The sequence below is a fragment of the Rattus norvegicus genome, chromosome 8 (assembly GCF_021556685.1).
Source record: "Rattus norvegicus strain SHRSP/BbbUtx chromosome 8, alternate assembly SHRSP_T2T, whole genome shotgun sequence".
Taxonomy (NCBI): domain Eukaryota; kingdom Metazoa; phylum Chordata; class Mammalia; order Rodentia; family Muridae; genus Rattus; species Rattus norvegicus.
Window position 1 is genome coordinate 90,910,887 of NC_141541.1, and position 13,954 is coordinate 90,924,840.

General features: G+C 36.9%; 1 long non-coding RNA gene across 2 annotated transcripts in view; it reads right to left on the reverse strand.

Moving 5' to 3' along the window:
• Positions 1–6,862: 6,862 nt before the first annotated feature.
• Positions 6,863–13,954, reverse strand: part of LOC148004270 (uncharacterized) — a 110,897-nt gene continuing 103,805 nt past the window's right edge. For both annotated transcript variants that reach the window (XR_015628224.1, XR_015628223.1), the window contains 2 exons: positions 10,964–11,151; positions 6,863–9,287 (listed from right to left, as the gene is read on the reverse strand). This is a non-coding gene — a long non-coding RNA (uncharacterized LOC148004270). The remainder of the gene's footprint in view (positions 9,288–10,963; positions 11,152–13,954) is intronic.

Here is a 13,954-nt window from a genome sequence, read left to right on the forward strand (position 1 = left end):
AATATTGGAGTACAAATTTCTTAGGGATTTGGCCAAACTATAAACATAATGGATGATGTTATAATATAAAACCAAGTTAGAATCTATTATGGTCACCTGAGAAGGGAGTCTCATTTGAGGAATGATCTAGATAGATTGGCCAATGGACATGTCTGTGAAGGATTGTCTTAATTGTTAATTAGATCCACCCTACAATTTTACAGGCTGGTGAAATACCTTATACATAGCAAAAATTGAGGCACTGCTGCCTATCATAAAGAAACAAACCACATCTGGCCCTGATACCATGGGCACTGATTATTTTCCTTGCCTGAAAGTATAGACTATACAAAATGTTACTAGAACAACTTCTCTGATCTAGAAACTGATTAAAATCAGGCACTAAAAAATATATATGGAGGAAGTTAACACAAGTCTAAGAAAGTATATCCAATAGCTTCCTAGATTGGGTCCACAGCCACTTCCCATAACAAACCATATTCCAGACACTAAGACATACTGACATTAACATAAATGGATTGAAATGTTGCAATAAATGTGTGCAACTCATAATAGAATTAATTAATTTAGGAATGAACAGCAGAAGCAAAGACTAATATAAATAATTGGAAATCAAATAAAGTCGTTCTAAGTAACTGTGCCATAGAAGACATCAAAAGAAAAATTAGAAAGCATTTTAATTGAAAGGAAAATAAATTCACTGTATCTAAACCCACAGGAAGGAATTCATGGCTGGTACTGTAAACCCCCACCAAAGCCTGTAGCTAGGGAAGTCATACACCGTAGTAGGGTAGAGGGATACTGCTGTTTAGTAAAATGGGCATGATGTTCTTACCTAATTGCCTTCTAAATTAGCTATGGTTTTGATGATAAGACCAATGCTGCTGTCACGTTTTGTCAGAGAAGTTGCTTTTAACAGGGAATTGTAGCTGAAGACCCTCATGACTCATCAAGGTCATGAGAAGTGATGCTTGGAAGATCATCTATAACTGAAACATCTATCATACCTATAAGGCTCACTGAGCAACACAGAATAGAGGGAAGCATGTAAGATCCAGACAAAGGGGTGAACTGTTGTGGAGCCATGTTTTCTGAGCATGACGAGCCATTTCACTATTAGCAGCTGTGATTAGGTAGCAGCAGAGCCCTTCCCAACGTTGGACTCATCCATATCTTGACACACAGAAAGAGGCACATACCGTTTTATATAGATCATTTGACATTTATAGTTAGTTAATGTTAACCATAAGAGCGGGACTTATCTGTTCACAAACTTCCCTAAGGAGATAAGTGTATTTAATGGTCGATGGGCACAGAAGAGACATTTTCTTTGTAATATAGTCACTGGTTACCTGCTTACATTCTTGCAAACAAACTTTCACAAAGGTTACTGTAAAATCGGAAAGAAATCTAAATGGAATCACCAAATAACAAGGGATACAAGATCCCAGTAAGACATTATTCCCTACCATGTAAAACATCCAGTGCCAGAAAAGGGTTAGATATAATTGGGTTGTTGGCCAAAGGAGTCTCGTGTAAGGCCCCTCAAACAACTCAGATTATTTCAAGGATATTAGTTACTCTTCACAAATTAATAATAAAGCCCAATTTCTGAAGACAGCCCTTTTCTGCATATCCCATTAAACATAGAGAAATAATGCTGGTGCCTAACTGAAGCCTATACTTTACTGACCAGTGTTCGTGATGCTGGATTATACTCTGTATGCTACCAGAAGGGAAAGGTACACACCAACCAAGTTACAAAGCATTTGTTCCAAAATGATGGCCTGCTTGCATAATACAATGATGCATAAGACAGAATTGTGGGAGTAAAAAATTCCCTGATTGGTTTTAAGGCCCAATATTAATTTATAAGATGAGGTTCATTTATGAGAAGACATCTATATGTAACACTGCTTAGGTGGTCAAGAACTTGAGACTAGATAGTCAATAGACCTAAGGTAAAACCAGCCATTGGTCCCTAAAGGAATGCAACAATAAAATGACTTCCTATGATATACTACTGTACCCAGAAGTCATTTCACTCAACCATCCTCAGAGAAGCTCCCGCCTGCAGGAGATCCATGGGAACTAAGGCAGAAATCCACAAGTGGACAATGTGCAGAGAATGAGGGGCTACGTAGCGCTCAGTTTTAAATAGGATGTCTCTACCAAACCCCTCACCTCAAATCTCAAGAAAGTTTACAGAAATGGAAATGGGAAGGTTGTAAGAGCCAGTGTGGATGGAGGACACCAAAGAAATGACCTCCAGACAAAACTGTACTGCCACATATATGACATCACAGATACTGTGGCAGGGTGGAAGCATAGTACATACGGAACTTGCACAGGTTCAAGACAGGCATCATCTCAGCACTGAGAAGGGAAGTGAACATGGGTCCCTGTCCCTATCTCCAATTAACAATTGCTTGCAATGGAAAAGTTAGTTTTCTTCAATAAAGTCTCTCTGGGTATACAGACCACAATCAAGAGCATGTCTGATCTCCAGAACTAGATAACCAACAAAATGAACTCAATGGTACTTTTGGGGAATTTTTGTCTCATAATGCTTTATTTGAGCTTTTCCTTTTTTATGTTACTGTATGTGTTTGTATTATAGTTTATATTATTTTTTATTTTATGTGGTGTGTGTGTGTGTGTGTGTGTGTGTGTGTGTGTGTGTGTGTGCTTTCTTTTGTGGATTCCAATCTTATATGTGACTTCTAATGTCTGATGTGTCCAAGAAGGTATTTTCTAGTAACAGTCTAACAATAGTGTCTTAGTCAGGGTTTCTATTCCTGTACAAACATCATGGCTAAGAAGCAAGTTGGGGAGGAAAGGGTTTATTCAGCTTACACTTCCACATTGCTGTTCATCACCAAAGGAAGTCAGGACTGGAACTCAAGCAGGTCAGGAAGCAGGAGCTGATGCAGAGGCCATGGAGGGATATATCTTACAGGTTTGCTTCCCCTGGCTTGCTCAGCTTGCTTTCTTATAGAACCCAAGACCACCAACCCAGGGACAGCACCACCCACAATGGGCTGGGTCCTCCCACCTTGATCACTAATTAAGAAAATGACTTACAGCTGGGCCTCATGAAGGCATTTCTACAACTGAGGCTCCTTTTCTGTGATAACTCCAGCTTGTGTCAAGTTGACACACAAAACTAGCCAGTACAAATAGCCTATACTTCTTATAAATACACCATCTTTACTCTAGTTTAAATGTATAATACTCTTAAAAATAAGCAAGCAGATGAATTTATACTTGCTGTTACAATAATAAGGGGCATCCTCAAAAAATTATGGACTTCAAAAAATTTCTGAACCAGGAAATTTGAAACACCAGGCTAGTTATCTGGGCCGGTTACAGAATAGTCACTAGGTGACACACCTAGATGAGAAAATCTTCAGAGATGTAAAATCATTGCTTTGCACAAAATTACTACATTCATCTTATGATGAGTTGAGGAGGTGAGTCAAGCACTCAAGAGGAGTCTTCAGGGACAGAGAAGTGCATTGCCGAATCCTACTTATGACTCTAAAGAGTTATTATCCACAGAGGAGCCTGATGAGCAGTGGCCCTGAAAAGGGCAAAAATAGGTAAGAGCATTTCATGACCAAGTGTGCCTCTGTTTTACGTAGCCACCGTCTGCTCCATAGTTCGTATAACCAGAAACTGAATTTCTTAACTTAGTTTTAATATCTCACACAGATGCATGCCAGATTGCACTGGTGCAGAGAAGTGTCCCACTGCTTTGACAGGCGCTGACCTGAGAGTCATTTACATTCGAGGAAGCACACTTCCACACAGCAATCTTTAGAGTGAGAAAAGGCTACTTTCCTGTCCACCAGGTGGTCGGTCAGTAGAGTGCTGCGTTCTGACTCATCGGCTAAAAAAAATATTTCTTAAAGAAATTTCATCCTTCTGCAAATAATAGCAAAAATTTGACTTATTTCATACAAGGTTATGTAAGTTTAGCCGAGAGAATAAAGTCAAAGGTAACAAATCTTGGACTGTTACACTTAGATGTGTAGACATGATCCAGACAGGGCTTCTCTAGCTCTATCTTAGTCCTCAGATAAAATAATAACAAGACAATGAGAAGTATTTTATTGATGAAGACTGTTGAGATTGCCACACTTACAAGCCTATAAACCTCAGGCCATGTGATGATAAAGTCTTCTCAGTCATTTGAATCTAAGGATTATCTGGGAGACAAAAGGCCAATTTTCCAGAAACCGGCAGTATAAGGACACAGGGCTTGCTTCTTTGTAGACGATTCATTAATGACTGTAGTTATGTATGCCATCTCCCTTCTACTTAGTGATGTTACCAAGTTTTCTCTACCTTACTGTTTGGGTAAGTTATCTTCGCCCACACCCCATGGGATACCCAATGATTTAGTAGAGTTCTAGGACAAAAACAGTTGAATATTCTAAGTCCAATTCTGATAGAGAAGTGAGACTATGTCTACAGAAATTTTTTTTTAAAAAGGATCACTTTCTAATAAGATAACATATTTAAGAAACTTTGAGGTGCTTGTTTCAGGCTGCCGCAGCATCTCCAGATGGACTAGAGAACAAGTCACTGATCAGACACCTCTTCTGGCATTAATTGGAAAAACCTCATACAAAGGTCTACTCACAATTCCCTTGTGTATTGCTGAAGCTATTTCAGCCCTGCTAAATCCTAGAGGGCCCTGGCCCCACCCCATGAGCTCTACAGTGATGGCTCTACTGATGTCATCACCATTTCAGAGCACAGTATGACGGTTTCCTACCACTTTTGAAAATACTTCACTGTAACTTCAAGTCCTCTACAGTGAATTTCCTAGCAAGTGTAGCCTTCTCAACCCCCACAGGCAGAATTAAAATTTGGTTTTCCTGCCTTACTGGTCCAAAGAATATTCAGCTCTTTGCAAGTATTTACTCTTTGTCATCATATACCTGTGTACATATTTATGGTTTTGTCTGCCCTTGGTGTTACCTGCAAACCCAGCAGATAGAGAATGTATTTTCAATTTTTCTTTCATTTCCACAAGCGCCTTGTAATTCTCATTCACCTACTTGGCTTTTAGAAATATTTGTGGGATTATTTAGAACTGAATCAAAGATAATACCAGTAACTCATCCTTAGCAATAAAGAATGAGAAGCACGTCTTGTTAGTTCTTTGCTTCTAACATAGCGGGCTCTATATATTAGAGGTGAATTTACATTGCTATTTACAGTTCATCCTGTGTTTCTAGAGTTAGCAATAAGTTCACATTTGAAAATATTTCATGGCTGCTTGGGGCATTTTTCTGGAAAAATGGTTTTTGTGATGACCGAAGGGGGTATTATTGGAAATACTTACATTTTTATGTTTCAATTACATTAACTCATATGTAAAACCCTCGGGAAGTAACCAAGTGATATTTTGTGACTTATGAGACACAGACAATACCTCTGGCAATCCATATGAAATGCATCATGAGTATCATCATGACTGCCCCTGAAGGGTGTTATTCTTAAATAAGAGAACAGAGTCCCCATTGTTTACAACTGTAACTTTTTCATATTCATCTTTAGCCTAGCTGCATCCTTATAGGCCTGTGTAGCATAAGTGGGAGAAGTCCCTCACCTGAAAGATCTTAGAAAAGCAGTGCAGTGATGCAATTTCCAATGAACTTTATTGACATTATGTCCCCTAAAGTCAGATGTTTTAGTGCTAAGACAGAAAGAAACCAAAATGTTATTTGGATAAATAATAGTACTGTCTTCACCGAAGAGTAAGAAGAATTTTGCATACACATAAAGAATAGGCAAATAGATTTTATTTGTGTTGTATGTATTTACTGGATTGTACATGACTATTTTGCTAATAATAAATGACAATAATCTACTCTAAAACTTTTAAGATTGATAGAATATGCTTCCCATGTAGTTTTCAGTGAAGTTCACAAAAATATCCAATTGTTTGGTTACAGAGACAAGTTAAGCCATCAGAGACAAGGAAACAAAGGACTACTATATTATACATGGAGTTGCTAGGTTCTCATTTAATCCTCACGTGGCTTTCAGGACTACCTACATGTGGGTATCATATGGGCCAGACTGGAAGCACCCACAGGTTGCAGAGTCTAGAGAAGGAATGTAATAAGAGGACTATAAAGAGGCTGGCTAGTAGACAGAAAGGCCCAGTGAGTCAAGAAAATAAGTTCTGAGATTTTATTGAACAGTAAATGGATGGACTGTGGTTTACAATAAAGTACTGGATTTTGTAATGGCTATAAGAGAAGACTTAAAATATTTTTATCATAAGAAATGATAAATATAGAAGATAATTAATTTGCTAGATGCCACCATTTAACTGGTATATAATCTATAAACACATCATACTGTCAACGGCTAACAGATGCATCTCCTATGCCAAGTAAAATAAGATAAACAGTTTAAAACTAAAAAAAAAAAACTGATTTAAAATTGCTAGGTTGTATTAGGGTTTCGATCGCACTAGTAAAATACCACTATCAAAAGATAGAAATGGTTGATTCTGTCTTACAACTCTTAGATCATACTCTATCACCAGGGAAAATCAGGGCAGGAAGTCAAAGCAGGAACCTAAGAGCAGGAACTGAAGCAGAAGTCATGGGATAATGCTGCTTTCTTGCTTGCTCATCCTGCTTTCTTATATCATCCAGGAATGCCTGTTCAGGTATGGTACCACCTCAGTGACATGGACCCTCTCACACTAATTACAAATCAGAAAAAAACACACTTGCCTACTCAACTATCTGATATATTTTTCTCACTTGAAGTGCTGGTCTTAGAAAACGCTGCTTTGTAACAAGTTGACAAACAAAACAAAACAATATTTTATTTGTTTATTTATTTATTTTCTTGATTATTTTTCCATATTATATTTACACAGATTTCACCACCCTTTCATGCCTCAGTTTGTGAAATTCTCTTTTTGGGTTTTTTTTTTTTTTTTCGGAGATGGGGACCGAACCCAGGGCCTTGCGCTTGCTAGGCAAGCGCTCTACCACTGAGCCAAATCCCCAACCCCAGTTTGTGAAATTCTCATAGTTAGTATTATATGAAAGCTATTAAAACAATGTTTTGATGCCCTATAAAGGTCCCAAATTTACATAGAAGCCAATCAAAGGAATAAGTATGGGGTTTCCTGGTCACTCACTAGCAATTTGTCCAGGTTTTACTGCTTCCAATAAGTAACATACCTTATTTTTACCCTAAGTTTGGAAATAATTTAGGATAAAATTCTTAATAACAGACATGTTGAAATTAAAATGTCAATTAAGTGATGAGACCCAATCAGAGACCTTGTTTTTGAATCTGCTGCCACAGAAGTTAATTAATGCTCACAGAGATTTAAAATGTTTCCCTGTTAGCCAGCTGTGGGTGATTATATCCAATCATCTGAGAAAATAAATGTATAAAAGAAAAGATCTATTTATTTCAATCTTTGGAGAATTCACTCTGAACTTATGAAAACTGATTGTTTTAGGTTCTGGGATGGATGAGTAGGAAGCAAATGGCAGAGGAAATGTTCTACATGTGAACTAGGATGATAAAAATGAAGCCTGCATGGGTGCACATCTCCCCCCAGTGACTCAAGAACTATTTATCAGTTCCTACCTCCTAAGGTTTCTAACATCTCCTAAGAATGCTAGAACACCTTTCTAGGGTCAAGGCTTTAATCTTACTGAGGGTAACCAACTAAATGCCAGACAATGAATTAAGTGCATTTAAAAATTAGCATTCTCCATCTTTCTTAAACTTTTAATTTTAAAAAATATGATGCTATCATATTACACAATCTTTCTTCTCCCCTACTCTTCCTATGCATTCCTTTGCTCTCTTTTAAATCAAGCCCTCTACTTCTCTGTTGTCACAAATATATGTGTGTGTATTTCTAAATATGTAAATACAGCATGCTGAGTCCAAATAATACTACTTTTATAGTTATGTCTTAAGGGATGAGTGCTTGGTATTAGATAACTGGGGTGGTCTTCCCATGGGAAGAGTATTTCTCCCACCCTCAACATCCTTGTTGCCTGTAGTTCTTTGTCTAGTTTTAAAGCCACATATATTCTCCCTTCCCATGCTGGCACGTCTATTGGTATCTTTGTTTAGGCTGCAATGCTGATGTGACTTTATGGCTGTATCCTCCCTGTCATTTCTAAGAGAAGAACTCTCACAGCAAATTTCCTGTTCCTCTAGCTCTTTCAAACTTTTCACCTTTGTCTCTGCCATGATACCAAAACCTTAGGTACAAAATTGGTTTTGTAGAGGTATGTGTTGAGGGTAAGTAACACACGGTCACATTTTTTAATTTGTAAATTTAATTTTTTAAAAATTATTGTAATGGTCTCTTTGTATGCCAAACAGAGATTCTGTAATGGGAGATAAGACCTATTCTTATCTGTGGGTATAAAAATAATTATTTATAATGTAGTTAATCATTAAGCTGTTTAGTAAAGTGGAAGTAGTAGAATCTTTTCTAAAACCTAAAATCTTAGTGGTCTTAGTTGGTTAGGTTTTCAGTAGGGGGCATGAATTCTCTCTAGTGGTGCAGACCTTAAATCTGATCATAGAGGTATTGGTTACCACCAAAGTATGCATGATATTATTGAAGTATTAAGGATTTTGTGCCATGATGGTCACTGTTGTAGTTCATAGATCATGTCTGGGTACATAGAGTTGTTGATCATTTACCTTTCTTGCAAACTTGCATGGCATCTTCTGGTAACATGAAAGCTAGTCCTCAGAGAAAAGGCTCAAATCAGTTGGGTCCTGTGCTCAAAGTACATAGTGTCCCCCAGCAACTGGAATGAGCTTCTACCTTTGGGAGTTAATCAAAGGCAACAGCAATAGCTTACATGGCTTGGGGAATCTGTTAGAGTGTCCTAGTCAACAACATGAAGGGACTCTCTCATACCAGTGGCTGTTGAAGAGTCCTTTGTTGAGCCAAATTTAACTTTTCTTCATCATGATGATTGGGTTTTCTTCTGTAGCAGATTTTCTTTGTCTAGCTTTGTGTCTGCATCTTCGTCTGCATCTATAAAATTATGTTCTTTCAATCTCTTGCATCTTATTTTCCTGTCTTTTATCATCTCTGCCAGTGGCATTATCTCTTGTATTCCTTCTTTTGTCATTATCATTTCTCCTCTGGGATTGCACTTGCTTTTATGTTAGATCATTGCACGTTGTCTCAAGTGTTTTGCACAGTCTCGTCTTCTATTGTTTCTGTAGACCTTCTATTACTTAGATTTTATTCCACACTGTCAAAAGAATAATTAGACTTTGACATCTCTCACCACTTTTGCAGCAATTCTACTCAATATTTTCTTACATTGCTAGATTTTTCTTTTTCATGGATAATTTACATCATTTCCCATATACCTCTTTACTAGTCATAGTTTGCTAAAGACCATAAATTTTGTATCTGTTATTTCTTATTTATTTTAATAAGCTTATTCTTAAATGTGGTGTGTGTTTGTGTGTGTGTGTGTGTGTGTGTGTGTGTGTGTGTGTGTGCATGTGCATGCTTGCAATTTTGTTCATCCAGGTATTAGTGTAGTCAGTTAAGTCAATCTAATAGTTTATTGAGATACTTTGAAAATATTTGTTTCCATATATCCTTTTTTGGCCATAAAATTCTTTTGGTTCTCCAGTTTAGAAATTCTAGTGTTTGTCCTGGTATTTTATATAATACCAGAAGCTAAACATCAGCATTTCGAATTCAACTTTAGCTTCTAGCAGGAACTTCATGTATGAAACACAGAGAATTGCCTCTATGGTTTTGTCACTCCCCATTGGCTAACATCATAGAATTTTACATAGTAAAGTAGGAAAGGGGGGCAGGGAAGCAGAGACTGGTAGTTCATTTGGCCAAACCTACTCTAATTCACAGTCCAGATGATTCCTCGCTTTTCATTTGTATGATATGTAATGCACAGGTTATTGATATGGTTCTCATGAACATCCTTTTCCTCTTCGGAGGAAACAGAATACTTCCTTTCCTTATCTGGCAATAACTAGTTTGTTTCTTCCCTTGTCCTTAGAAATAATGGGTCTTTTCCTGTATTTCATTCATCAGTTTCCTGAGGGATATGCTTCATTTGATGACATAGGCCATGATATAGATAAATTTTTATTTCCACACATAACTAATGATAGCTCCTTCCTCCTCCACCTTGTAAGTAGCCAGCGGTGGTCCATAGACTATAGATGTGACTCTAGGTTTGCAGATGTTCTTTTTTCACACTAGCTTCCACCCAAGGCATAATGGTGAGCTAAAACTGAATTATTTTCATTTTCACCTGCTTTCTCATGGCTAGCCATTCATCCCATGTTCTGTTGAAGGTGAAATTATTCGTTGTGCCCTATCTCCTCTGAAAAGTCTGACTATCACATGTTGGGATCCACTACCTTTGGTGTCCTTAAGGCCACCCCTTTAGTAAGTCACTAGGCCTTCTAAATGTATAGGTTATTTGTTATCCCTTGTCTTTGAGGGCAGAGTAATATTACCCTGAAGTTTTCTACATCCTGTGTGGAAGCACAACTCCTTATGAAGTTCTTTGGAGATATTTTCAGATGCACGTACTTGAATAAGCTGAGATACATAAATGCAAAACGGAAAAAGAAATAATAAGTTGAGGTAGCTGACTGCCTTGACTAAAGAAACAGTGAGACATTATGCATGGAGAGATCCAATAAAGTAACTTTAAATCTTGACTTGCAATGCATCGCTTTCATATTTCCGCTTACTCATAATTTAAGTTCAAAGGCAAACAAAAGCACACGAAATGTTTGTCAGTTAATTTTTATGTGGGATTTCTTCATTTCATAGTTATACTTAAAGGAAGAACCCAGCGTGATAGAATTGTATTTGCTTTATGAGAATATACCAGACAATAAGAACCTCTTATTAATTTGAAGGAATAATTTCTCTTACCTTCAAAGTAGTTCCAGTGCACTCTGAGAATTTCTGGATAGTCAGAGTGGCAATAAAACATCATGTAGACGAAGCCGTAAATAAGTAGGATCAAAAGCCTAGACAATACGTTTTAAAAACCATGCAGTTAAAAGAATATAATTTGATATGCTGCATGAAAGATCGATATCCCCCAGGCTCTCCATTCACTAGAAAAAGAAAAGATGAGAGAATAAACAGTAAGTGTATCAATATCTCAATCTGGAGGAAGCAGAAGCTTTCAGTGGGGAAATGCTGAATCTGTAGAACAAAGGGCTCACTTATGGCTTCAGTAACTCCAGAAGCCCTGCAGTGAATGTTCCTCCTAAAACTCCCCACGGAGGGTTCTTGTCCAAAGAGGACACACAGGGTTTGAAAATTCAGTGAAGGATAGGATATTTATCCCTTCAGACAATACTTGATAAATCATCAGGGGGTATCACAATTTCAATGGGGCATTTTTTTACATTGCTCCCCTCCAAAGATGCTCTGAATTAAATAGCAAGAAAATGTTAAGGTAGTCCAGGAGGCTCTAACATGTGAGGACTTTTGTTCAACTTTCTAAATATCTCTGCTCCATCACACAGCTTTCCAGCAAAATTTATATAAGAGCAAACCGACAAACTTGTATTTTCATATAAACGAAATTTCCTAGTTGAATTTTAGTAAATTATTAACAGGAAAACTGAACTTAGGACACCTTCCTATTTCATGTAATTTTTTTTGACAACATTGAGAGAATCTTGGGGTGAAAAAAAAACACAAAAAAAGCAACATTCTCTCTTCCTTAATGATAGTACTTGTATTAAGTTGGTTCATATGAACATTTTAAAATGTTGAATATCAATTATCAGTTAAGATCTGTCCTATTTTAACCACCATTATTACATTGTCATCTCCTATAAAATCTGTTGCAGTAAAAATAAAAAGCGGCAGAATAGTTCCGCATGAACCTTGACAGTCACGCCTTCTCTAGTTCTCACTCCAGTGGCCCATTGGAACTAGTGCTAATTTATCTCAGCAGCTCCATGCTGTCCCCAATCCTCTCTGACTCAGGCGGGTTGCTACCATGCCAGTTTCATACAGAGAGCGCCTATCTCGCAGTTCTCTCACTGTGGTCTCTGCTTACATTTTCAGCATCCGCCCCCTTATAGTTATGGTATAAACTCCCAACAACCTGTTAAAATCACGACTTAACAAAGTGTAACCCAACAATCAGATTTCTATGTTAATTTCTCAATCCAATAGATCCACACAATAAACTTACAACCAATTGATAAGGATATAAACCGTCCACCTAGATAAGACAAATTTGCCTACAGAAATCCATGTCAACTACCTTGGCAATTCAAGATCACCCAGATCTAGGTCATCCCTCCCCATCTCTATCTTGATTCTCCTTCCTTCTCCTTCTTTTCTGCCTTACAAAAGCTTTGTCCCTACCTTATATTTATTACTGTCCAATCATGGCCTTGACCTAACTGGTGCAACCCTCATCTGCATATCAATATCAACCTACAAAATCCACAACTAGAGGCTTATTATGCTATATATCTGTATATATAGTATATCATATTGCTTTATAATTTGTGTATATTTATGTTTATCTGCATGCCTTTCTATCACATGTTCAGGTCTTCCTATATATTATATAATTATTTTCATTTTACAGTCATATTAATACATTATCAGCATATTATCTGACACATATCAGAACAAAGGCAGCACAGTATCTTATCCTCAAACATAGACTAGTAAAAATCATAAGTTATTATTTGCAACAACAAAAAATGTATCTGAAAAGAAAGAATTTCATTTGATTTTTTGCCTTTCTTTTAAATCTTCCACCTTCAATCCTCAGACACTGGATTTTTGTGTATCTTTGAGAATATATTTTTAATCGGATACAATAAGATATAATTGCCATAAAATGAAGGTATTCCTAATTTTAAACATAGTGTGGTGCATTTGGAACATTTAAAAACATTCTTATAGCATGATAAATTTGGTCTGCCACGCTGATTTGAATTGGAGTGATTCATGCATGTAACCTCTATACTTTTTTTTTAAAATAACTGAAATGGTAAGAAGCAGCAGCAAAAATTTAGTTCATTGCCTACATAACTTCTGTGCCATTTTAATTGAATGCACATAGCTCTACAAGAAATACAATATTTTAAAAGGAAACCTTAAATATGAACAACATTAGGAACAAATGTATACTTTTGCAAGATGGAAGTCTCACAGAAATACAAGAAACGCAGAGAGTGAAGTCAAAACTCACTTCAGGTCAGGTGAGGTATTATGTAATGGGAGACTGAAGCTCTAGTTCTGAAATTTAGTAAGGACCAAAACATTCTTTATATGCCTGACATTAATTTTGGTATTGATTAATGATGAAAGAGAGAGAGAGAGAGAGAGAGACAGAGAGAGAGAGAGAGAGAGAGACAGAGAGACAGAGAGAGAGAGAGAGAGAGAGACAGAGACAGAGACAGAGACAGAGACAGAGACAGAGACAGAGACAGAGACAGAGAAACCAAGCAACCAAGCAAGCAGTCAGGCTTAATTCACAAGGGAGGAAAACTCCCATGATAGACTTGAATCTGAATATGAGTTAAAATGGAACATAGTACAGACAAAACAAATCAAGAAAGAAAAAAGGGCAAAAGGACAAGGAAAGATGAGACGAGGAGAGAAAAGGGAGGTGAAAATCTTTCAATTAAAATAAGCTTACAACCCATTTTTAATTCTTACGCGGAAAAAAGATACATCAACTGAGATACAAGAAAAACCTTTAACATTAACTTACTTCATATTCAGTGAATCAATGAAGTTTTCATTGACATGGAAAACATCTTTACATTGCTTTAAAGGAAAAAGTACAACACTGGCTAAACAATTCATAAACGAGAAACCTCTAAGAACAAAACAGAAACTTGTAAGAAACTATAGATACATATGACAAGACTATTA